Source organism: Podarcis bocagei (assembly GCF_964188305.1).
Source record: "Podarcis bocagei genome assembly, chromosome: 3".
Taxonomy (NCBI): domain Eukaryota; kingdom Metazoa; phylum Chordata; class Lepidosauria; order Squamata; family Lacertidae; genus Podarcis; species Podarcis bocagei.
In genome coordinates, this window is record NC_138127.1 from 11719047 (window position 1) to 11742495 (window position 23449).

Below are 23449 nucleotides of genomic sequence, written 5' to 3' on the forward strand. Positions count from 1 at the left end.
TAAACCACAGAGCCTAGGACTTGACAATCTGAAGAGTGGCGGTTCGAATCCCTGTGATGGGGTGAGCTCCCGTTGCTTGGTCCCTGCTCCTGCCAACCTAGCAGTTTGAAAGCATGTCAAAGTGCAAGTAGATAAATAGGTACCGCTCTGGCGGGACGGTAAATGGCGTTTCCGTGCGCTGCTCTGGTTCACCAAAAGTGGCTTAGTCATGCTGGCCACATGACCCGGAAGCTGTACGCCGGCTCCCTCGGCCAATAAAGCGAGATGAGCGCCGCAACCCCAGAGTCGGTCACGACTGGACCTAATGGTCAGGGGTCCCTTTACCTTTATATGACAATGCAGGTTTTCCATGGACTGTCGTTTGGTCGAATTAAGCGGGAAAGAGTGGGTTTTTGCAGGGATACTCGGGAGAAAGGAAAGAGTGATCGGACACAGAGCTTTAAAGCTCAGACCATGCCCATAAAGCACAGAAGAAATGTAAATATGCCTAAACCCTCAGAGGCTGGGTAACAACTACAGGACTAGAGACAAGTGGGACCCTGCAGGCAATGATTATTATAACTGGCTAAGCAGCAAGGAGATGAGCAGAAGCATCTAGGAAGCTCCTTGGTCAGTGGAAATGTGTTAATATGATTGTGGGTGACTGGAGAAAGACTGCCCTGTGAGTTTTGGGGTGTTTAGAATCTTAAGGGAGCTATGCCTCACATTGTCCAACAGAGGATCCTCCAGTGCTTTACTGTCTCTCACAGAAGGTATACTACTTATTTTATTCAATTGCTGACGAACCTTTGCATGACAAGACAGAATGTTGTGAAAGTTTCATGACATCAGAGAAGCTCATCCAATCAGGGGCTCTGCCATTTCTTTCAGGTAAAAAAAGTGGGCAAAATCACCCAGCATATTTTAAAGGCTTCCCAGGTGGTCTTAGCCAATCTGAAACTCCGCTCTTCAACTTTAAATGCTAGTAGAATCCAGTTCCCTCCATTTTCTTACACAGCAAAAGGAGGCACATGTAGGAAGACATTGCCACAAAGTGCCTCTCAAATGACTTCACAGATTTACCATAAATAGAAAGTACTTGAGCTCCTTGAGCTTCATAACAATATGGCCCTGGAAGAGGAAAATAAGTATCCGCAATTGAACTTGAAGAGGGGGCTTATTCACAGCAGCTAAAAATGCAGAAGGGCAGGCGAAGACGGTGCTTTGGAAGCTCCAAATGAGAAAAGAGGGGGTACACAGCAGCACCGCTGAATCATAAATAAAATTGCTCATTTTTGCAGCTGTGCAGAGCAGAAAGAGGATCATGTGGGACAATGAAAGGGAAAAGATGTTTACTTTGAAAAGATGAAAGCAATCACTGGAAACAGGAACCCTCCACTTAGTCAGAAAGAGATGCATCTATAACCATTGCATTCCAGAGCAGGGCAATTACATGTTGGGAATCCTTAGTCCTCTTCAGTGTAGAGGAAAGACATGAGGGGGAAGCAGGGGCCATCAGCCTCTCTATTGTCCTTCCCTTCACCTTCATCTCATGGAGGGGCTCCCCTTTATCACATACACAGCCCAATAAGACAACGACAATAATCCACCAACAGCATACAAATCAATATGGCTAACCTGATCCATGATCACTGCAGTCTCCTCCAGCACATTGGTAGGTATCTTTAAAAAGAGGGCTTGGGGTACAGACCCTTTAGGGGACCCCATGGCCACTGGTCCCATCACCTCCTGGCAAATAGAAGGGGAAGAAATGGAGGCAGTGAGAGATTTTACTTTCTTGGGCTCCATGATCACTGCAGATGGTGACAGCAGTCACAAAATTAAAAGACGCCTGCTCCTTGGGAGAAAGGCGATGGCAAACCTAGACAGCATCTTAAAAAGTAGAGTCATCACCTTGCCAACAAAGGTCCGTAAAGTAAAAGCCATGGTTTTCCCAGTATGGAAGTGAGAGCTGGACCATAAAGAAGGCTGATCACCGAAGAATGGATGCTTTTGAATTATGGTGCTGGAGGAGACTCTTGAGAGTCCCATGGACTGCAAGAAGATCAAACCTCTCCATTCTGAAGGAAATCAGCCCTGAGTGCTCACTGGAAGGACAGATCCTGAAGCTGAGGCTCCAATACTTTGGCCACCTCATGAGAAGAGAAGACTCCCTGGAAAAGACCCTGATGTTGGGAAAGATTGAGGGCACAAGAAGAAGGGGACGACAGAGGACGAGATGGTTGGACAGTGTTCTCGAAGCTACAAACATGAGTCTCACCAAACTGCGGGAGGCAGTGGAAGACAGGAGTGCCTGGCGTGCTCTGGTCCATGGGGTCACGAAGAGTCGGACACGACTAAACGACTAAACAACAACAACAACCTGATCCAAAACACCCACCCACCCCACTCACACATGAAAACAAATCTCACCACAGCCAATCACAAACAAACAACCACACCCTAGGCCAACCCCAACCTCTCTCACCACCAAAGGAACACAAGTGAACAGCACAAGCAATGCTGACACCAAACCCTACATACATTAAGCATAATAGAAACATCGCCACCCGACCCCACCCCCACCTATCTTCCCTCCCTCCACCCCTTTTTTTTTCTCCCCCTAATGTCTCAACACATGAAACGGATTTGTAAAAATGTTACATGGAAAAAATACGAGAGACATTACACTTACTTCTGTAAAACAAGAAAATCTTTAATAATATATATTTTTTTAAATGGAGGGGAACTGTCTGAAGCAGGGACTCTCCTGTTCCTGCAGAGGCTCCCTGTGCATTTTAAAACCCTGGAAAATCAGAATTCGAAAACATGCAGCGATTCCCCAGGGATACACAGGGTCCCCCACTTCGGACAGCCACTTCCCATGAGTTGGGGTCAACAAGAGCAAGTATTAGAATTATCAATTACGGTACATTTTAAAATTGCTTATTACCCAAAGGTCTCCAGGCGACCTTCGCAGCTCATGCTGCCTCATGTTAGGCACGATGATGCGTTCTTACCAGTGTTCAGTCAGCTTCAGAGAGAAACCTGTTCAACTTGTGCTTCAGTCTTAATCCGACTTTTCCCCCCCATAGTCCAGGGCTCTTCAAAGTACCAAGGAGCTGATCAGGCTCCAAAATGCCAGAGTGGGCGCTCAGAACTAATGAATTTTATGTTGCTTTTCATAGTGGAATTTTATTGCTGGCATGAGGAGCCATGCCCGCAGATGCCACTTTGAATAGAGACAGGATAATCTGTTCAGCCCACTGCCAGGTGACTGGACTTTAATTTAGTAACTGAATCCAAGGATTAAACACCTGAAGATTCACCCAGCTAGGACCAACTGGCAATGACGGGGGCGGGTGAAGGAATTAAGCTAAAATGAATATCTTATTCCTTGAAAATGCAACAATCTGGGACAACCCAAGATTGCATAAAGCAAGGGATATTTAGCATTGCCTATAGAGAGATGATAAAGGGGATCCCCAATGTACATTGAAACACAGACTACTGCACTTCAGTTTTTATTTGGCAACACAACTTGAATGACAACCTATCCAACTGTCTCCCCTTCTGCTGTCAAGGTACAGGTCCGAAATATGCATGATCAATTAGATACTGATAATTTAAGATATCGTCTGTAATATCCTTCAATAAAAATACAGAACAGCCCATCCAACTAATAATAATAATAATAATAATAATAATAATAATAATAATAATAATAATAATAATAATATAAATGCAGAAGAAACCATTAAGAAACTATCAGCAGGACCTAGAGTGCAAGCATTGCAGTTGCAGAAATCTTCATTGCATATCTACAAATAACTACTAAAACAAACAAAAACCTGCCTTTGAATAGATAAGACTAGTTATCAGAATTCACATTGCCACTTCAGCCTCAACTGGAGAAACATGTCCTTAGCTCTTACAACAACATCTTTAACCTCCAGTTATAGCTCATGGGGGGGGGCAACAAGAGTTTATTTGACACTGGAAAGATCCCCCAAGATAGGAGTGAAGCCACGTGCACAACACTATAGACGTAAGGCTCCTGGTGCAGATCTATAGCATATACTCTCGTGGTGTCCAGCAGTGTCTCATGGGCTTCGTGGCTAGAACACTGTTTGCATCTATTTGCAACCATATTTCTAGGCCCTTGACGAACATGTGCAATGGTGGCTTCTTAGGATGTTCTCTGTAACAAGATGGGGTTAGGGGGGAATGATATTTGGGTCACGTTGTTCCAGGACAAAGAGTGACATATATACAATGGTGCACTCAAGGCAGGACTTCGAGAGAGATGTCTGGGGGGTGGGGCATCAACGGAATGAGCAGGCGGGCTCTGAGATGTAGCAGAGCTTGCTTACAACATTTGTAAAGAGTTCAAGGGTTTACCTAAAGAGCTCAAGGGCTCACCTGCATGACCTACTCAATGTTTTATTGTTTTCATATACAGGGGTACCTCGGGTTAAGTACTTAATACGTTCCGAGGTCCGTACTTAACCTGAAACTGTTCTTAACCTGAAGCACCACTTTAGCTAATGGGGCCTGCTGCTGCTGCCACACCGCTGGAGCACTATTTCTGGGTTAGCGGAGTCTGTAACCTGAAGCGTATGTAACCTGAAGCGTATGTAACCCGAGGTACCACTGTATGTTGGAAGCTGCCCAGAGTCGCTGGGGCAACATAATCAGATGGACGGGGTACAAATAATAAAACTTTTAAATTATTATTATTTATTCAGCATTTATCCTGATTTGTTTGCATAAACCTTATGCAGAGGCTAGATTATACCTGGTATCCATTGAGCTTTGTTCTGATTTGTTTGTGAGGAACATCCTACGTATATTCATCCCAATATGTTTGTGCAGTGTTTATAAGTCTTCTTGTTAATGATTTGGTTATTCAGCATTTCCCTGTGACTCAACTAACTGATTCCTTTTTTAAAAAGTGAATTTGTTGCACTGTGGAAGTAGAGGGCTTTACTCCACTTTAAGTGCACTTGCCTAAATATCCTTGAACCCCTCCTGCAAAATGCTGGCAGTCTCACAGTGCGCTAACATAATGCACCACAACATAGTGTGGTGGATATGAGCAGCCATCACCCTGCCCTCTGTCTCAAACCACATGGGATCATTCTTCAGGAGCACCTGTGTCTCTGCTTGATTTGAGATATAAAAAGTAATCACAATTAAAAATGTATTTTTTTCCCAGTTGAATCTTGAGTATATTTAAGATCAGGCCTTTCTAACCTGCTGTGACTCTTGTCCCCTGTCTGCTGCACAGAAAAATCTATTTTGACCTCCCTCTGCACCAAAACCTGAAATAGAACTCTGTCCCTCCCACGCTTCAAGCTGCTTTTGTAAAGAAAAAGAAAACATGCAGCCCACGTTTTCAGTTAGTTTTTTTAATTTTTGGTTTGTTTTTTTAAGAAAGCCATCTAAAATTGCATTATAATGGATGGAAATATTTCAGGACTTGGAACTGCCAAGCCCCTTCTTCGAACACTTCAGATGCGCATGTTTGAATTGTAATTTGTGTTCATTACAGTGGAAATCAACTTTACCGAGAGCGACAGCCTCTGCTGAGTCCTCCCGCAATGTGTCAGCAAGAGTGGCAGTCTTCCCATGTGCTACCAGTTTCGTAAGTGGATCATAGCAGGTGGCTTGTAGCTTTGAATGCCACTGACTCCGATATCCTCTGTCACTTGCACATGCTACATATGAGATTGGTTAGCTGAGCTTGATTCTTCTGCAGATCAAGGCGCAAATGTAAAAAATAAGCAGAAATCAGCCAGGTTGGATGGTTCTGTACCATGAACTGCTGCAAGCTGCCTATTCATATTTCTAAAGCCGATTGACTGGAGTGCTATGCTGCGAAATAGTCTGAGTTTTTACCTGGATTTCTTGCCTTAAAGAGGAAAAGAGGAATTTAAGGGCAGCAGCTCCAGTAAATTCAAAGGACAAGTTGTGGCCAATATTTAATAGTAATTATAGAACTACTAGAAAGAAGGGAGCATCAAGATTCAAGGACGCTCTGCCCAAGCTACTTAAAAATATCAAAGATCAAGAATTGGTTGAATTGGGGCCAAGAATTGATTGATCCACACACGCACACAAAGAAAAGTATCTTTTTCCATTGCTCATTTTAATATCCTACATTCACCATCCAGAAAGGGGACAGAATAGTGGGGTAGGAGAGCTGAAAACAATGCGCTATTTCACATATATTGGTAAGCAATGTGCCCCTTTGGTTTCAGATAGTACATGGGTAAGACAAGTCTAAAAAGCCTGGGATGCAAAATTTCACAGCCCTCTGGCGGCTATTGTGGCTCATTTACCAGAAGTAATGTATTTAGTGTTGGCTCTGGAAGTGTGTACTTGATTCCGACCAAACAAACCTCTGAGAGCATAATATATATCAGGAGTCTTCGTTTGGTCAGAATCAAGTATAAACTTCCATAACATGGTTGTTCTGTGGGTAAACATGGGCAAGGGGGGAAAGCATAGGTGCCATCTTCCTTAGAGGAAAGCTGAGGTTGATATTTAGTAAAGAAATACATTTCTGCGCTGCAATTGAACAGCACGGCAGTGCTTCTAATAGGTCGTTCCTGTGTCTGAAGACGTAATGCGGGGAGGTAGGTAGGTTAAAGAACACAACACACATCCCAGTTGAATAAAGATATGGAGAGAAACATAAATAGGTCAACACAGGCAACTGGAGCTGAGAGCAAAGTACCACCCATATTTTCCCTTAAGGCTAAATCAGTCATCTTCCCAAAGTACATTTCAGGCAGCAAAATGATTTGCAGAAGTGCTCATGTGTCAGTAAATGCTAATACAGGAAGCAGAAGTAAAGCAATGTGAGTTCACACATGTGAGTGCATACATTAAGTCATGTACTCCGATTAAAAGAATGAAATCAAGCTCACTGACCTAAAATATATTCCGGAAACAGAAAAACGTTTAAAATCCTAATACTCAGAAGCCCCAATTCTCAGTCTTTAGCTTCATTGCTAGCCTACTTAATCAACAAGATGAGCCCGGTGATTCCCTACCTGTTGCAAATTGCTGTTTAGCTAGTGGACTTGGCCTAGTGTTGGTCAGCAGACTCTGCCCGATTGGTGGATCCAGGACTGTCCAGTTGAGGGATCCATGCTGTGTGCCACACCAAACTCAGATATACTGAAACCAATAACGTCATGGACATGTTTAACCCACACTCAAGATCTTAATCTCAGGTCACATGTACCCAGGGAACAAATATGGGACTGGGCTGGATTAGAAAGAAATTAGAAAATGGTGGATAATATGTACAGGGGAGAGAGATAAAAAGCCCTGGGACCAAGAACATTGATATGTAGAGTCCCTCATCCCCTCTGGGCCAAGGTCCATAGAAATAATCTCTCAAGCAGCAGAAGAGCCATGCCCAGCCATCTCTCTGCAGAAAAGAAACATAACTCCAGCATTGGATTCTTCATGGAGCTGCTTCAAGGCATAGACAGGATGATCAATGTGCTGCATCATGAAGAAAGAGCAAGTACTGGGCTGTTTCCCTTTAGTTATCTGTTCACTACTGCAGAGAAAAACAAATAGTATTAGAAGAAATGGGGCATACACTATTGACTTGCAAATAACTGAGTGCATTGCTGAGGCAGGTACTGTACATCGTGAATCCGCCTCTCATATTACTGAGTGCAAGGCAACCATGCATGTGTGGTCTTTATTGGCTTCCCTTGATTGGAGAATGATTTATAATTATCTGATCTATTGTCACTAGCTGTACGACTGTGTTTGAGCAAGAAGTGGATACAGAGTTCTGCTGAGCCAAAAACCTTCTCTACAGGGCTATATTTTAAAATAGGTCCCAAACCCCACATAGCAGCTCCCTATTAGGTAAAGGTAAAGGATCCCTGGATGGTTAAGTCCAGTCAAAGGGGACTATGGGGTGCGGCGCTCATCTCACTTTCAGGCCGAGGGAGCCGGTATTTGTCCACAGACTAAACCGCTTCTGGCGCAACGGAACACCATGATGGAAACCAGAGTGCACAGAAAAGCTGTTTACCTTCCCGCTACAGTGGTACTTATTTATCTCCTTGCACTGGTGTGCTTTCAAACTGTTAGGTTGGCAGGAGCTGGGGCAGAGCAACGGGAGCTCACCCCGTCACGGGGATTCAAACTGCCGACCTTCTGATTGGCAAGCCCAAGAGGCTCAGTGGTTTAGACTACAGTGCCATCCGTGTCCCTAGTTCCTATTAACCACTCAGGGCAATGAAAACATTTAGGCCAAAAAAAGGGAACCCAGATTATGATCACCATTCAATTCCTTCGGCCTGTTTTTTGTTCCCGGAAATAAGCAAGCTTGTGTATCAGTATTAGTACCGGCTCTATGGTTCTTGTGATATCTGTTGCCTAGTTTTATGTGGCTTGCAGTGTCTCCTCCTGCCAGTCAGGTGAAAAGTAGGGGAAAGAGGCTCTGGCTGTAACCAACTTCCTCTTTGCTGCTCAGGTCTTCCTGCAGATTAGCCCTGAGATCTATGGGTATAGAGCACTATACAAATTTATTAAATAATAAAATAATAGAAATTTGCTTGCGTGGGGGTGTTGGTGACAAAATGGCACCTCTTCCACCTGCCAGGGAAGAAGAGCTGAGTAGAAGACCTACATCAGGAACATAGCAGGAGTGAAGATCTACCTGGGAACAAGAATGGCAGTGCAGCAACAGGTGTTGCATTCCTTGGAGGGCAGATTGTCTGCGCCTGTGGATCCTGTCACCTGAGGCAGTTGCCTCACCTTGCCTCCTGGGTGGGCTGTTAACCCCTCCCTCCTCTGATGAACAGTAGGGAAGAGAGGACAAGGTTGCATTCACAATGAGAGACTCCATTTTCTCTCTGTGTGTGTATGTGTGTGTGTCACACACTCCACCCATCCAATGGGTGGGTTTCTCTTTCTCGCTCTCTCTTTCACTCACTCACTCTGTCACACACAGAATGGATAGATGGACCAACGGTGGAAGAATGGAGATTGAAATTGACTGATTATGCAGAATTGGACAAACTAACAGGGAAGATTCGGTATCAACAAGACCAAAAGTTCATCGAGGACTGGGGAAGATTTACAGATTATCTGAAAGGCATATGTGATGAACAGATAACGTTTGTTGGTTTTCAAGAGACTCTGTGAAAAACAGAGGAATATTGTTAAAAAGAAAATAAGAGGAGGGAAGGAGATATCTAAAGGCAATACTAAGTTAAGAAATGCGTTAATAATATTGACGCAAACGAAAGATCGGCAGAGGAGCTGAGGGAAGTCAAAAAAAGAGAGGAATGTGTGATAAAATGTGGATTGATTGTATAAAAATTTTTTTTTTTCTTTTGTGGAAAATGAATAAAAATATTATTTAAAAAAAAAGGATGGATGGATTGTGTGTGTGAGAGAGAGAGAGGGAGGGAGGGAGGGAGGGAGGGAGGGAGGGAGGGAGAATGGATCAATGTGTTAAGTACAAGTGTGAATGGATTCACAAAGCCCCCTCATCAATGCATATATGCCTGAGCCACTTATTTGCTCTTCAGGTCGGAATGTCTTGAAAGCACGAAATCTGCTCATGTGTCTACTATGCAGACCTGTTTTAGAAGAACGATGGCTAGGAATTCCCACTGACTTTATTTAGGTCATGAAACAGACATTCAATGATAATAACTTTCAGATATTATTGAACTGACCCCTGTTTGAACTGGCCAACTGAAGCGTTGGAAAACTCCTTCCTCCATTACCAGTCCCCTGAGCCATCAAGAATGTATCGGTGAGGAGTTAGTTGGGAACTGCAGAGAGAATGGAACTATATATTTGAGATAATTTGGATGCACGAAGAAATGCTGGAATGGAGGGCTGGAATGCATCTCCCGGTCAACAACAAAAATCTGAATACTACACAACAAATTAGGAGGCAAGGCAATGGATGCATCCATTGAGGAAAGAGGCAGACAGAAACAATCCAGTGATTTATTTATTTTTAATCATTTAAGGTAATTTTGTTCTTTCAGGAGCATAAATAAGTCATGTTTTCAGTTTATACCTATACACTGAATTCAAATGGTAGAATTGTGCTAGGAAAGCTTTAGGAACATGCCCCCTAAGTGAAGTCAACAGTATTCTCCACAGTCTTGCACTTTCTGTAGCCCTTTTATGCCATTGCAACGGGAGTGTGAAATGCTCCACCATGAGAAACTTTACATCCACTTTGCACTTATGCATGTGACTAAATGAAGTTCAGGGTAGCAGGGTCGAAGTGAGAAAGGCCGACAGAGTGTCATATGATATTTCCATTCTTTCAATCTTTATAGTAAAATACTAAATAGATACCAAACATCCATTGAGTCTTACTTAGCAATCGTCTGTCTGGCATGCATGGATTGAATTTATAAAAAGCAGCTTGGGCCCATTTATCTTACAAAATGTACCATTAGCATATATTCAGACTCTGCTCTGGCCATTTCATTTCTCTGCATGTTCTAGGACAGGGGTCCCCAAACTAAGGGCCACGGGCCGGATAAGGCCCAAGGGACTGGTTTATCTGGCCCGCAGCCTCCCCCCCCCCCACTGCTGCCGCCTGCTGTGCTGCGCGGCTGCCTACTTCCGGGTTGGAGGAGCACCGGAAATAGCTTGTGTCCGTGTGCAAGCATCATTTCTGGTGCACATCCGGGTTGGAGGAGGCCCGTGCACATGCACACAAGCTACTGTATTTTTCGCTCCATAAGGTGCACCGGACCATAAGGAGCACCTAGTTTTTAGAGGGGGAAGTCAAGAAAAAAAATCTTATTTCCCACCCCAGCCCCAAAGAGCAAAGAAGCCAAGACTGCAAGCAGGATGGATCCCGCTCACTGTCTTGGCTTCCTCTTTAGCCCCGCACAACCTCTCCGGCTGGGAGAGGCAACGCGTGGCTATGGCAATACCCCCACCTCCTGCAAAAGCCCACAGGAGCTGCACACCCTTTAAGGAGAGCACGGCTCCTGCGGGCTTTTCTACAAGGAGGGAGAAGGGACTGACTGGCCGCATCAGTCCCTTCTCCCTCCTGAGGGAAAGCCCACAAGAGCCCCGCAGAGCTTGTGTGCAGTTGAAGGAATTATGTTTTTGCTCCTTCAGTATAATCATGCATTGCTAATGGATCCATTTCCTTGACTCTTTTCACATGAACTTCCTTCTGTAGGCAGCATGGGGAGAAATACTTTCTCCTCATCATTTTCCTCTCCTCCATGAGTGGCAGTGGTGTCTTGGGACTGGAGCAAGCTGAGAGAGGGTAGCTTCTGTGGGGGGGGGGTGATTGACAGCAAGAGGGCAGCATTGTGAAGGCTGAAGGAGTTGAGAATGGGTAGAGATTTGGGTGAAGTCTAAAGGATGGGGTTGGCAGGTGCTGTGGCAAGGAGCCTGGGGGCAGGTTGGGGTGCTGAGCAACACGAGCAGGGGCAGCAGTCAGGATTCATTCATTAGCCCCATCGATGAAAGCCCTCCATAAGGAGAGGTGCAACAGGGCTCTCCCCCCCCCTCCACCCCACACAATTCTCTGGAGAGGTTTCGGCAGAACCCATTGAACAGTGTGCAAGATGGAGAGGAGGGAAATGGTTTCATCAGGCAACCAGTTCCTTGTAGCAGGACATTGAATTCCACCCATAATCTTTCGTTTCAAGTAAAACTTAAAAATGAACTGCATGTTACTTTGATACATTTATGTTGTTTTCTGTTCATCTAAAAACGATAAATACTAAGGCACCGTCATAATAAATAGGTAGACAGGGCCCAGCCTTTGATATAATTAGGAAGCCTCCCACTTTCCACTCTTGAATATACCTGGGTTCATTAGAACACACATTTACACTGAGCTGAATCCAACTAAGAAATTCTCATTGTCGACCCACTGAACGTCATGGCAGTGATGGACCTGATAGAACTAGATTCAACCCAATGTGTGAAGTAGGTGAATGATGGGTATACGCATGATGCTCCTGTCTCTTGTTGAAACAGCAAGTCATTGGTACTCAATAACCGCAATAGCCATTTCCCCCTGAACTACCATTCCTTGCCTTCATGAAGCTCCCTGTACTACACAAAAAAGAAGTATCAAAGTTAGCAGAGAGAGAAAGAGCTTCGTATACATACAAGGGGGGAGATGCACAAACCTTGACAAGCTGGGTTGGCTGAAGAGTCCCTTGTGCACAGAGTGCAGCATAATCATTTCCGTGAGCATCGAACAGAAAGCTCTCAGCTGGATTTCTTCTCTCTATTCATCTAGGAAATGGGCATGGCTTCATTTCCAGAGATGGGTGGCCAGTTTGATTTGGTCCCTTTCCCCTCCTTTTCCTTTTATAAAAGGCTATTACTTCTGGGCCTACCTCAGTGACCTTTTTGCTTGGCTGTGCCTCTTGCACTCCTCTGAGGACCTGACACCCATTGTAGGACTGGAGTCAACGGCCTGCCAATTCTGGGGGTGGATTCTGTTAGGCCAAGAGGGTCTAAGAACAGCTGCAAGGAGCAGCAGCAGCCACCGACTTTGCAGTAGTGATTTCAGGACTCAAAGATCAGTATTTTTTCTGGCTAAAATGCATTCCAGCCCAGAGGGAAGAGTGAAGAAAGAGACTCCCCGCCGGCCAGCAGGTGCCCAGATTCCTTGGCGGATGGAAATGGGAGCCTGAGTGGAGTTCTTCTGTCTGGGGCTTGGACCGTCAGGCTAACCTGCTTACATGGTTCTCTTCTAGCCTTGTAGTTCAGGAAGTGTATTTATGTATATTCTGTAATAAAATGAGAACCGCAATAGCACCGAACATGAAGACATTATAGGGCATGGGATAGGGCCGTAGCTCAGTGATGGGACATCTGCTTTGCATGCAGAAGGTCCTAGGTTCAATCCCAGGCATCTCCAGGAATTGGGGCTGGGAGAGCCTCCCCATCCGAAATCCTGGAAAGTTGCTTCTAAGTCAGTGTAGACAGTTCTGAGCAGTGATTTGATCCCAGGCAACTTTCCTATGTTCCATGGTGATTGCCATGTAATGGGAAAGAGAAGGCGAAAGCTCAACTCCCGCGCTATCAGGGATCCATTCTTTTGTTTGGAGTTTGCTGGTTTCTCACTGTTCAGTGTAAGAGGGTGCACATTTCAAACAACACGACCACTTATGCAACTTCCTTAATGGGATAGCCACAGGCTTATCAAGTTATGAAAGATGAATACTTTTTTAAAGAGTAGCAGAAGAAAGTAAAATCCTACCCTTTTAGCTCAGGTCAAGAGAGAGAAAGAGAGAGAGAGAGAGAGAGAGAGAGAGAGAGAGAGAGAGAGAGAACTTTCTAGAATTTAAGAAAGTTACAACATTTCACATACAAACTTTTAAAAATTGATTACACTATGGCAGATTAACTTCAGGTAATCCATTTACCTGCCATGCCGGCGCAAGTTCTTAATCCATTCCCTAAAACCTTCTCATGGGGCTTGCTGTCAAAGGGTTTCTAAACCTGATAGTTTAACTCATGCTGATAACCTGTTCCACTTGGCTTTCATTTTGAAGTTGTATGGGGGCAAAGCAAAATTATAGACTGTGTTTGTAGTAACACAAACAAAATTTGTTCCCCGCTCAGGATGCCCCGTTGGGTGGATATTTTCGGCTAACCCAGAGTAATTACATCACATTAGTACCATCAGAGCAAGTCTGGAGCCATGAATACAGCCAGAGATTATAGTTTTGGATGCATGGGAGACTGGGGATAGGAGAAGAAAGAGATGTTTCTGTCATCAGTATTTGTTTTTTATAAAAAGAAGAAACATCATCCACGACATATATCACTAGGACGTTGTCATTTGTTTGTTTACTTCATTTCTGCTTTGCTACTTCTCCCCAAAAACATGGGTGGCAATATGGTCCAAACCAATGAGCCTATTGGGCTTGCCGATCTGAAGGTCAGCAGTTCAAATCCGAGTGCTGAGGTGAGCTCCCATTGCTTTTCCCCAGCTTCTGGGACCTAGCAGTTTGAAAGCTTGCAGCGCGAGTAGATAAATAGGTACTGCTGTGGTGGGAAGGTAAACAACGTTTCTGTTCACTCTGGTACTCGTCACAGTGTTCCGTTACGCCAGAAGTGGTTTAGTCATGCTGGCCACATGACCCGGAAAGCTGTCTGTGGACAAACACCAGCTCCCTCGGCCTGAAAAGCGAGAAGAGCGCCATATCCCATTGTCGCCTTTGACTAGACTTAACCATCTAGGGATCCTTTACCTTTTAACCTTTTTTTTTACTTCTCCCAAAAGAAGCCCATGACAGCAAGCAGCTCAATAAAAATATAGTTGTTACAACAAATTAAAGCACATTCAAAATCTGCAGCCTTTTAAACTGAGTGTAGGAAGTTATTGTTTTTATTTATTACTATATTATGCAGGAAGAGTTTGGAGGCTTTTGCTTTCACTTAACTGTGGTTTCTGAAGCTAGCTTGTTGAAATTGATCCTAGTTAGTGTTTAGCACTGGTTTTGGTCTGGAAAACATGGGGGAATTTAAGTTAACTGAAAGCAGAAGCAAAAGCCGCATGGAAAAAGAAAATGGAGGGTGGGGATGTGAGGTCAAAGCTCACTGCAGTGTGTGCACATCATGTGCAAGACGTTGGTTAGTGTGAGGTGATAATGTGGCCTTTTGCTCCCAGGTGACCATCCTGCAATATCCCAATCTGAAGAAATAAACATTCAGGCTTTAATGTGCCTAAATTCTTTTTATTTCTACATTTTGTGGGAGGAGATATATTGGCATAGAAGTCATCTTGTGCTATTTACTCGAACACATCTTGAAAACAAAGGTTAGGTTAGGGAGCAGGAAATGAGAGAGCTACAAGGAAGGTGCTACATTTCTTCTTGGCATTAGATTGCTTCCAAATTGAATCTTGAGCATCTATTTTCAAAAGGCCTCCCGCCGAGCTGGGCTTTGTGTCCTCTGAACTCGAATCCACACAGCATGTAGAGAAGCGAACAGCATCTGTCTAGTTTTGCTCTCATCTCTTGCCAAACAAAAAAGGATGCATTTCCTTGTACCAGACAGCACGTCATAAAAGGACAGATTGACAGTTCTTCTCTCTCATCATTGCTTGGAGTTCATTACAATAAAAACAACTTCCCAAATGCAGGGTTTTTCAAATAATAATAAAAAGCCTTCCCTCCCTCCTTTGTTTTGTTGTCTCATCAGCATCCTGTTAATCCAGATAACCTTTGAATTTTTATGGGCTTGTTTTTGTAATTAAGCACCGTCATGCTCACCCAAGGCTCCACTCTAAAGGGATGATCAGACACTTTCTTTAGTCCAGGACGACATAATGATTTATCAGCCATAAGAGTCCTTGAAAGGGAACGTGTCATCCAGCTATAGATGTTACACCAGCAAAAGTAAATAACGTAGGGTGGAGTTTAAGAAAGGTGATTGTACAGACATAAAAGGAAGCCAAGTGCATAATAGCATAGGTGGGCCATGAATTTAGGATAATGAGCTTAACACAAAAATTAAAACTCATCAAGTATTACTAGATCAGCTCCTAATAAATTAATGTGATAGAATTAGCGCCTGAGATAAAAAGGTAAAGGGACCCCTGACCATTAGGTCCAGTCGTGGACGACTCTGAGGTTGCAGTGCTCATCTTGCTTTATTGGCTGAGGGAACCAGCATACAGCTTCTGGGTCATGTGGCCAGCATGACTAAGCTGCTTCTGGCGAACCAGAGCAGCGCACGGAAATGCCATTTACCTTCCTGCCGGAGCGGTACCTATTTATCTACTTGCAGTTTGACATGCTTTCGAACTGCTAGGTTGGCAGGAGCAGGGACCAAGCAACAGGAGCTCACCCCGTCACGGGGATTCAAACTGCCGACCTTCTGATTGGCAAGTCCTAGGCTCTGTGGTTCAACCCACAGCACCACCCACGTCCCTGAGATAGATGTGATAGATGTGAATAATTAAAAACTAGCACATTTCTTTATATATGGGGAGAAATACCTGGCCTGAATTAGTCTTCAGACTATCATCCTCCAGGCAGACCTCTGAGAGTGATCTTGGAAGGGTAAAGGGAATCAGACAAAGGAGAAAGTATTGTAATAATGGGCGATTTCAGCAATCTTCTGTAAGGAACTGAGGAGTGGTGGGAGGTGCCAGCCAGGGAAGGTAAAAGGTAAAGGTAAAGGACCCCTGGATGGTTATGTCCAGTCAAAGGCGACTATGGGGTTGTGGTGCTTACCTCGCTTTCAGGCTGAGGGAGCTGGAGTTTGTCCATAGACAGCTTTCCAGGTCATGTGGCCAGCAGAACTAAACTGCTTCTGGTGCAACAGAACACCAGAAACTAGAGCGCACAGAAACACCATTTACCTTCCCGCTGCAATGGTACCTATTTACCTACTTGCACTGGCATGCTTTCAAACTGCTAGGTTGGCAGGAGCTGGGACCGAGCAACGGGAGCTCACCCCGTCGCGGGGATTTGAACCGCTGACCTTCTGATCAGCAAACCCAAGAGGCTTGGTGGTTTAGACCACAGCGCCACCCGCATCCCAGAGAAGATCCCAGAGGAGGAAGGTTGGGAAGAGATGCTGGAAACTGATGGGACAACAGGGTTTTGTGAACAGGAGGAACCTGGTACAGGGAGAAATTCAGGCTTCAAGGCTGGTGTAGAGGATTTTTTTGGGGGGGGTCTCAAGAGACTGCTGGAGCATCCCAGGATCTTCCTATCCAGCTGCGACAAGCCCCCCCCCCACTGGTCTCCAAGAATACACAGATTAATGAGAAGAGCAGAAAAGAGGCCAGAGATGCGCAGATTCCCCCAAGGGTGCTTGGGAAACATCCGGGAGAGGAGGAGCCTAAGGAGGGCTGGAAGATAGCATTCTTCAGTACTGGCCACTGCTCTGTGTTGCTCAGTGTTGCTGAGCTGAATGCTGTTTCCTTGAATAAAGAGTTAACTTCACAGACAACTGACTCTGTCTCTTTATTCTGACCTGCTCCTGACTCCAGCCTTGACATCCTCACACTGATAAGGTGCACATATGTTCAAATCACAACAAAGAAACACAAATGTCTTAAATTCTCTAGAGTAGTTAGCAATGGATTGGACTTGAGAGAGGTGCAACCCTATACTTGAACTTAGGCGCTGCCTGGGTTTTGGTGTGCAATGTCATTATTATCAAGCACAGAAGCAGTGACCGCAGCGCTGTCAAATTCAACACATACCACATTTAACTTAAAAGGAGGAAACTTCTGAAAGATGAGAGGACACATAAAAGAAAATAGGAAGGGAAAGTCAAGGAGGTCCCAACTCCTCAGGATGCTTTGAGGTTATTTAAAACCACAATAACAGAAGCTAAAAAAAAGTGTGTATCTCAGGTTAGGAAGAGTCCAAGAGAATGTCAGCTTGGTTAATGAGCAGCATCAAGGGAGCTATAAAAGGGAAGAAGAATTCTTTTCAAAAGCAGAAGACCTGCCCAAATGAGTAAAATACGGGAGAGCACAAATTCAGGCACAATGTCAAAAATAAGGCAAGCAAAAAAGACCTTGAGATATGTATTGCTAATGACACTGAGACACAACAAACCTTCCTTCAACTGCATCAAAAGATGAAATTAAGGCAGGGAAGCTGTTTAAGTGAAAGGATTAGTGAAGGACAAGGGTGGAGAACAGCATTTCACAGCACTCTGGGCTTTGGGGCTGCTTACATGCCATACATTTAAAGCATATTTTCCCCTCCCCCCAATAATCCTGGGAAGTGTAGTTTGTTAAGGGTGCTAGGAATTGTAGCTCTGTGTATCTGGGGGGGAAGGGGAGTAAACTACAGTTCTCAGGATAGGGGGGTGTATGCAGAAGTGCTGTGCATAGATCCCTCCTATTTCTGGGTTAGCGGAGTCTGTAACCTGAAGCGTATGTAACCTGAAGCGTATGTAACCCGAGGTACCACTGTACCCATGTTTGTATACAATTTCTCCCAAATATAATTCACTTTTGTACAGGTTTTTTTGTTTTGTTTTTAGTGATAGCTGTGTTTTGGTTCACCTATTTATTTATTTATTGGTTTGCTTGCTTGCAAAGTGTGAATTAGGTAGGCTCACCTTTAAATGCAAGCTGGATCAAATTTCTCCTCTATCCCATCTCTCAAACTTCTCTAAGGCTACCTGCTAATTAAGATATCTGATTTGGGAGGCTGCAGGCATTCAAAGAGAAATATTAAAAAAACAACAACCCCATTTTCTCACTTCCCTAAGCAGTTAATGATTGCTTTCCATAATTGTTTGGGTAAATAAATGCCCTCCCCCCCCTGGAACCACATCACAGGGCCTTACTTACTAGGGTAACGATGGCAAGCTTTGATGTGGAGTCTCAGAGCATGCCAATGTCTGCGAGATCCCTTTTGTCTCAGCCAGGCCTGCTCTCCTTAGCTCATTACTGATGAGGCGACAGACCCGGAGCCTTATTTCATGCTATTGATCACATTTGGAACCACAAATCAACTTGTCCTGTGCAAATCCTTCAATCACCTCCCTCCCTACGAAGAACTCGGCGAGTGCAGAAGGCATTTCTGTGCCAGCCCCTTGCTTGGTGCTATCCCTTCCTTAATAACCCTGCTGTATCTCGAGCAACAAACTTAATAGAGCTTTCGTTTGCTCCTTGCTGTGATGAGAGCCGAGAAAGCAATCATAATCCATTATGTCATTTCCCACCCACTCCTGGCCCTTATGGGTCTTTTACTGGCTGCTTTTGCAGCGCTTTGCTCCATTAAGGAAGGCTGTGCCAGGTTGCAATTCCTTCCCCTTCCGGGGAGTGTTCCTTGAGCTGCTGGTATTTGCAGCTTTTCATCTGTGAGCAAAGCTTTCATCTCGCCTTGCTCCTTTCCGACTTATCTGCCATTACTGTGTGGGTGCCCCTTTTCGTGATATGGAGAAGGACAGAAACTGGAGAGGGGAGATGCCCTTTACTGCAGGCTATTAAATCTGGGGATGGATGATATGAGAGCTTTCAGGGAGTGCCACAGAACTGGGATCACCTAAGGACAGGCACGGTTTTTTACCAGAGAGAAGCTAAATCCTTGCATATCTACTGCGTGAGATATGCTTTCAGTACAGTAGATCTGAGGCATTTACTGAGCTGATTGAGGAATGAAGTACTTTTCTGGACCAGTTGTTGTGTGGTCAACAACTGAGGGGATGTTTTATCAGTGTCGTACCTGCTGTAATATTCTGTTAAGCCCATGTTCTAATAATGAACTCATTCTCTGAGTGTGTGGATCCATAAATAATAATAATAATAATTTATTATTTATACCCCGCCCATCTGGCTGGGTTTCCCCAGCCACTCTGGGCGGCTTCCAAAAGAATATTAAAATGCTATAATACATCAAACATTAAAAGCTTCCCTAAACAGGGCTGCCTTCAGATGTCTTCTAAAAGTCTGGTAGCACCATCCCTACACAGGGGGTTGTGTCCAGGGGCGGAGGAAGAGGGGTGTACGGTTTGCCCTAGGTGTCATCCATGAGGGAGCGACAAAATGGCACAATGCAGGGGGCATCACTTACCATGGGGCCTGACCTGCAGGATGTCCAAGCCACGTATCTCTCCTGGGAGTAACACAGTGGCTCGGGGCCCCACGCTGCCCTAAACAGCAGCGTGGGGCTTTCGGCCGCCAGGCGGACTCTGTGGGCGGATCACCACAGCACCCCCCATGCAGCGCCCCCATGCACAGCTCCCCCCTGGGCTGCTCACCCCACCCCTGCCACTCTGGGTGATAGCTACGCCCCTGGTTGTGTCAGAAGGCTTGCAAACGAACGATGACAAAAGAAGGGGAGAAACAGTTCAATGAGGAATAAGGATGCTCAGTCAGTGTGCATGGAATGCTAACTGGCTTGAGAGGGGAATATTGTGCTGGTCCCGTGGGATAACCGAGAGACAAGGTCCGAGTCCAGTCCGAGGTCGAAGGTGCAGTATGGAGGCAGTCCGTCAAACTGAAGCTGGGTGCAGGGCAGGGAGTCGGGTGAGGTCAGGAGCTCCACCAGGAAAGCAGGACAGGGTTCAAGCAGGAACTGGCTACCAACAATGTTGCTCCCGCATTCCCGCATTCCCGCATGAAGTGCTTTACTCTGTGGGTGAGCATGGCTGTGGCCGATATAGGTGCTATTCCCGTTAATGGGATGGCTAATGGGGAGGGCATGCCTGTACCCTTTTGTGATTCTATGCTCTGTGGCAGCCATTTTGTGACCCGTGCCCACGGAACTTTCTGAAAATGCCAAATGTGCCCACCGGCCCAAAAAGGTTGGTGGTCCTTGTCTCAGCCGCTACAAGGCAACAAGAAAAGCAATATATCTAAATAGAGAAAGGAAGGAAGGAAGGAAGGAAGGAAGGAAGGAAGGAAGGAAGGAAGGAAGGAAGGAAGGAGGTTAAATCATTCTTATCATTCCTACCTTTTAATTAAAGATTTCAAACTCACCTCATCATAAGGACTCAGAGCACGACCCATTGTACTGAGCACCTAATGCTCCATTTTCTTTTCTCCAAACTCTTCCTAAAGAAAAGAATTCTGTTGGTTTGGAAGGAGGGGAAACTGTACTAAAAAGTGCTTTTCATCCTGTCTGTAGAGTCAAACTGAGAAGGCTAATTCTTCACCAAATTTCCTGCTTAGTGTCCAATATCAGATACTTCCAAGTGAAGTTTTGGATGTTCATTAAGGAACTAAATAAAGTGTAATTACTTTTAGTGAGTCTTCTTCTTTACTGGATTTAATCAGTCGATTCACATCTAAGTGCTTGTTTACATGATCATTTATCCTGAGGTAACCACCCCTTAATGCGCTTGATTTGATTTAAAGACCTGCAGAGAGGCTGAAACAAGTTGGAGAAGGAGAGCGCTGGAACAGTGACGTCCGGTGAAACTTCATTTCCCCTCAGGTGGCTGGCCGCTGCAGAGGTGACAGAGCATTTCCACATACAGACCAGGATACTTAAGCAATCTCAACTAATGGATACAAATACATAACTTTCAACCCAAACTAAGTTAGCTGAACTTAAGCACCATTGATTTCAATGCTTATTACAACTAACTTGTCCCATTGATTTCAGTGGGAAATAAGTTCAGCTAAATTAGTCTGGAGCGAACCCATAGTCCACAAAGGGGAAAAAAACATCTATGAAAAACAAGCAGCAACAAAGTACCAGGTGGATGGAGTTGGAGAAAGGCAGCACTTAGCCTTGAGAGAGATAGATAACAAGGCTTCTTAATGGAAATCTTTATCTGCAACTGTTCCTCGTTTTCTGGTACCTGTACCTGCTAAAATGTTGTTCCACATTCCCCTCTTTGTTTGGTTGCCTTCAAAAAAAAGTGTGAGAATTGGGGTCTGGTCCATGTTTTAGAGAGGGACGTTGGTGGCGCTGTGGGTTAAACCACAGAGCCTAGGACTTGCTGATCAGAAGGTCAGTGGTTCGAATCCCTGCGATGGGGTAAGCTCCCGTTGCTCAGTCCCTGCTCCTGCCAACCTAGCAGTTCAAAAGCACGTCAAAGTGCAAGTAGATAAATAGGTACCGCTACGGCGGGAAGGTAAACAGCGTTTCTGTGTGCTGCTCTGGTTCCCCAGAAGCGGCTTAGTCATTCTGGCCACATGACCTGGAAGCTGTACGCTGGCTCCCTCGGCCAATAAAGCGAGATGAGTGTCACAACCCCAGAGTCGGTCATGACTGGACCTAATGGTCAGGGGTTCCCTTACCTTTACCTTTACCATGTTTTAGGGAACTCTTGGCAAAGTGCCATCTGGCAGCCCCCTCCTCTTATGCCGGTGTTTCTCTCTCCTCTCCCTAACACTAGGGCAGCTGTGGAGCCACCATTTTAAAATTTCCCATAGTACCTTAGGTCAATGCTACAGGATATTGTGGGAAATGTTGAAATGGGGGCAAGGTATTGCTGGAGGGCCATGCGAGAGCTCTAGGGCACTTGCAGCTGCCCAAGAGATTTGGGTACCGATGCCAAGCCAGGACCCAGCTCCCACTCCATGGCTTTTAGAAGTTAAATCTCAAACTAATGGAAGGGTGGAAGCTGCTTATGGAATGATAGAACTGTAGAGCTGGAAGGGACCCTGAGGGTCATCTAGTCAAACCCCCTGCAATGCAGAAATATGCAGCTGGATCAAAGCTGCAACCTTGGCATTCTCAGCACCATGAGCTATCCTCAGTTAGCTATTTATTTATTTGCTGTTGTTGTGCCCTTCCTTCAGCTAGAACTGAGGGCTTAAACCTATTTAATAAGACACGCAGATGCAGCAGTGGTACCTCGGGTTAAGTACTTAATTCGTTCCGAAGGTCCATTCTTAACCTGAAACTGTTCTTAACCTGAAGCACCGCTTTAGCTAATGGGGCCTCCTGCTGCCGCCGCCACGCGATTTCTGTTCTCATCCTGAAGCAAAGTTCTTAACCCGAGGTAATATTTCTGGGTTAGCAGTCTGTAACCTGAAGCGTATGTAACCCGAGCTACCACTGGACTGCTTTAGAACATTGCAGGATGAGTATGTTTTGGATTTCAAATCAATGGAAGACCTGCTGTTGCAGAGTCGCATAGGACACAATGAGCCTTCAGCAATGAAGGGAGGGAGTTGTGGTTGGCGTCTTTATTATACAAGCAGGGGGAGCTATAGGCATATCCTGTTTTTCAGCTGTTCAACTGTTTGTGGATATGTGAGATCTGATCTACAGTTGATCAAAAGGTCAGGGGAGAGTCTCAAGACTTTGGGATGCTGATCAATGCCTGCCTTCACTCGCAGCTGCATCAGGCAATCACAGACGCCACCTCTCTTTTGTCACCTTCCTGCTCTATCGACATCTTCCCCTTCTCACCTACCCCTGTCATGCCTGGGGAGAATACTGTCATACCTCCTCTTCCTTTCCCACCACAGTTCATTGCCACATGACGACTTCTGCCTCCTGTTCCAATGAGCAGTATGACTCATGCAACACGTTGGCAACTAATATACACACAATAATTACCCAAATAATTATACATTCTTTATCAATCTTCTGAGAAAAATACAAAACTTTGTGCAAAGCCACAGAGACTTACGAACTACCCAACCTAAGATGAACTTATAATGTCTGGTTTCAATGGATTTTTCAAATGCTTAACTCAGTCTTTTGTTTTCTTTGACTTTTTAGGTAAGTTCATGAAGATACCAACAAAGGGTAAGTTCGGTGTTGTTCACAATACTGAGAGATGCTAGTGAAGTTGTAGATGGATGTTAATGAAATTGTAGACAGGATGCCGGCGTTTTGCACCTGTTTCACCTTGGCAGTCCAAGTAAGGCCGCTGTTCACCCCCAATGCGGCTTTTACTGGGGCTTGCAGATAGCACACTCCCAAGGTAGTTTTCCGGGCTTCTTCAGTGGTTTAATCTCAAAGCCTTGATACGTATATTGCTATTCAATTTCATAAAGAATACTATTTCTTGGCTTAAGAGA

General features: G+C 44.9%; 1 protein-coding gene across 1 annotated transcript in view; it reads left to right on the forward strand.

The window, feature by feature from the left end:
• Positions 1-615: 615 nt before the first annotated feature.
• Positions 616-23449, forward strand: part of TRAPPC12 (trafficking protein particle complex subunit 12) — a 227915-nt gene continuing 205081 nt past the window's right edge. The window contains exon 1 of the mRNA XM_081189083.1: positions 616-620. The gene's annotated coding sequence lies outside the window, so the exon portion shown is untranslated. The remainder of the gene's footprint in view (positions 621-23449) is intronic.